Source organism: Nerophis lumbriciformis, linkage group LG07, assembly GCF_033978685.3.
Source record: "Nerophis lumbriciformis linkage group LG07, RoL_Nlum_v2.1, whole genome shotgun sequence".
NCBI classification, from domain to species: Eukaryota; Metazoa; Chordata; class Actinopteri; order Syngnathiformes; family Syngnathidae; genus Nerophis; species Nerophis lumbriciformis.
Genome location: NC_084554.2, coordinates 27453917 through 27457500, shown reverse-complemented (window position 1 = coordinate 27457500; position 3584 = coordinate 27453917).

Below are 3584 nucleotides of genomic sequence, written 5' to 3'. Positions count from 1 at the left end.
AGTTGAAATAGAAGTGTTCTGCTGTCTATGGTTACAATAAGCTCAGCGTGTTTGTTTCGTTACTGAGTGCAGTTGGCCTGTGGTCCAGCACACATCATCATTCAATGAGGATATTACACATCTAGTTTGCACCCTTCTGTAGGAGAAGAGAGGTATGTGGCTTAAAACTATTAGTGGCATGTCATTTATTCCACTTTAATGAGCTGTGAGTGTGTGTGGTGTTTTTATCTAATGATAAATTACACATCATAGCATAAAGACAATAATCCAACTGAGAGATCTCCTTCACAATTGAAATGTTGCCAGTCATATTAGTGAAACAAATATCTCACCTCTCTTTTTGTCACAGTAGTTTTCATAGTGATGCAAGTTGGAGACCTGCTCTATCATAAAGCTAAACACTGAATGTATTCTGTTTTAAATTAAGCAGGACATAAACCTATGTTTATTTTTATTGAGTTAAGCAGGAAATATTTATATTTAAGACAAAAAAATTAAAATGTGCACGTAATTCTTACTATACTTACCGTCACCAAGTTTTGAGCAAATCCATGACTTGCAGTTCAGTAAACATTTAGAAAATGTTCCCGTATGACATTCTGACTACACAATTGCATTTGTATCCAAATGTTAGGGTATTTTTTAAAATATTTTTTTATTTATGCAATCAAATAATAACAACAAACTGGTCCTAGGTGAGGGATCAGACAAAGAGCAGCTGGAAGACCTCCATGAAAAATAAAAACAAAGGACCCAGATTTCCCTCGCCCGGACGCGGGTCACCGGGGCCCCCCTCTGGAGCCAGGCCCGGAGGTGGGGCACAATGGCGAGTGCCTGGTGGCCGGGCCTGTCCCCATGGGGCCCGGCCGGGCACAGCCCGAAGAGGCAACGTGGGTCCCCCCTCCAATGGGCTCACCACCCATAGCAGGGGTCATAGAGGTCGGGTGCGATGTGAGCTTGGCGGCAGCCGAAGGCAGGGCACTTGGCGGTCCGATACTCGGCTACAGAAGCTAGCTCTTGGGACGTGGAACGTCACCTCGCTGGGGGGGGAAGGAGCCTGAGCTAGTGCGCGAGGTGGAGAAGTTCCGGCTAGATATAGTCGGACTTACTTCGACGCACAGCAAGGGCTCTGGAACCAGTTCTCTCGAGAGGGGATGGACTCTCTTCCACTCTGGTGTTGCCGGCAGTGAGAGGCGACGGGCTGGGGTGGCAATTCTTGTTTCCCCCCGGCTCAGAGCCTGCACGTTGGAGTTCAACCCGGTGGACGAGAGGGTAGCTTCCCTCCGCCTTCGGGTGGGGGAACGGGTCCTGACTGTGGTTTGCGCTTACGCGCCAAACCGCAGCTCAGAGTTAGATTCACTCGAGGTAGTACTTGAGAGTGCTCCCCCGGGTGATTCCCTCGTTCTACTGGGGGACTTCAATGCTCATGTTGGCAGCGACAGTGAAACCTGGAGAGGCGTGATTGGGAAGAATGGCTGCCCGGATCTGAACCCAAGCGGTGTTTTGTTATTGGACTTTTGTGCCCGTCACAGATTGTCCATAACGAACACCATGTTCAAACATAAGGGTGTCCATATGTGCACTTGGCACCAGGACACCCTAGGCCGCAGTTCCATGATCGACTTTGTAGTTGTGTCATTGGATTTGCGGTCTCATGTTTTGGACACTCGGGTGAAGAGAGGGGCGGAGCTTTCTACCAATCACCACCTGGTGGTGAGTTGGCTGCGATGGTGGGGGAGGATGCCGGACAGACCTGGCAGGCCCAAACGCATTGTGAGGGTTTGCTGGGAACGTCTGGCAGAGTCTCCTGTCAGAGAGAGTTTCAATCCCCACCTCCGGAAGAACTTTGAACATGTCACGGGGGAGGTGCTGGACATTGAGTCCGAATGGACCATGTTCCGCGCCTCTATTGTCGAGGCGGCTGATTGGAGCTGTGGCCGCAAGGTAGTTGGTGCTTGTCGTGGCGGTAATCGTAGAACCCGTTGGTGGACACCGGCGGTGAGGGATGCCGTCAAGCTGAAGAAGGAGTCCTATCGGGTTCTTTTGGCTCATAGGACTCCTGAGGCAGCGGACAGGTACCGACAGGCCAAGTGGTGTGCGGCTTCAGTGGTCGCAGAGGCAAAAACTCGGACATGGGAGGAGTTCGGGGAAGCCATGGAAAACGACTTCCGGACGGCTTCGAAGCAATTCTGGACCACCATCCGCCGCCTCAGGAAGGGGAAAGCAGTGCACTATCAACACCGTGTATGGTGCGGATGGTGTTCTGCTGACCTCGACTGCGGATGTTGTGGATCGGTGGAGAGAATACTTCGAAGACCTCCTCAATCCCATCAACACGTCTTCCTATGAAGAAGCAGTGCCTGGGGAGTCTGTGGTGGGCTCTCCTATTTCTGGGGCTGAGGTTGCTGAGGTAGTTAAAAAGCTCCTCGGTGGCAAGGCCCCGGGGGTAGATGAGATCCGCCCGGAGTTCCTTAAGGCTCTGGATGCTGTGGGGTTGTCTTGGTTGACAAGACTCTGCAGCATCGCGTGGACATCGGGGGCGGTACCTCTGGATTGGCAGACCGGGGTGGTGGTTCCTCTCTTTAAGAAGGGGAACCAGAGGGTGTGTTCTAACTATCGTGGGATCACACTCCTCAGCCTTCCCGGTAAGGTCTATTCAGGTGTACTGGAGAGGAGGCTACGCCGGATAGTCGAACCTCGGATTCAGGAGGAACAGTGTGGTTTTCGTCCTGGTCGTGGAACTGTGGACCAGCTATATACTCTCGGCAGGGTCCTTGAGGGTGCATGGGAGTTTGCCCAACCAGTCTACATGTGTTTTGTGGACTTGGAGAAGGCATTCGACCGTGTCCCTCGGGAAGTCCTGTGGGGAGTGCTCAGAGAGTATGGGGTATCGGACTGTCTGATTGTGGCAGTCCGCTCCCTGTATGATCAGTGCCAGAGCTTGGCCCGCATTGCCGGCAGTAAGTCGGACACGTTTCCAGTGAGGGTTGGACCCCGCCAAGGCTGCCCTTTGTCACCGATTCTGTTCATAACTTTTATGGACAGAATTTCTAGGCGCAGTCAAGGTGTTGAGGGGATCTGGTTTGGTGGCTGCAGGATTAGGTCTCTGCTTTTTGCAGATGATGTGGTCCTGATGGCTTCATCTGGCCAGGATCTTCAGCTCTCACTGGATCGGTTCGCAGCTGAGTGTGAAGCGACTGGGATGAGAATCAGCACCTCCAAGTCCGAGTCCATGGTTCTCGCCCGGAAAAGGGTGGAGTGCCATCTCCGGGTTGGGGAGGAGATCTTGCCCCAAGTGGAGGAGTTCAAGTATCTCGGAGTCTTGTTCACGAGTGAGGGAAGAGTGGATCGTGAGATCGACAGGCGGATCGGTGCGGCGTCTTCAGTAATGCGGACGCTGTATCGGTCCGTTGTGGTGAAGAAGGAGCTGAGCCGGAAGGCAAAGCTCTCAATTTACCGGTCGATCTACGTTCCCATCCTCACCTATGGTCATGAGCTTTGGGTTATGACCGAAAGGACAAGATCACGGGTACAAGCGGCCGAAATGAGTTTCCTCCGCCGGGTGGCGGGGCTCTCCCTTAGAG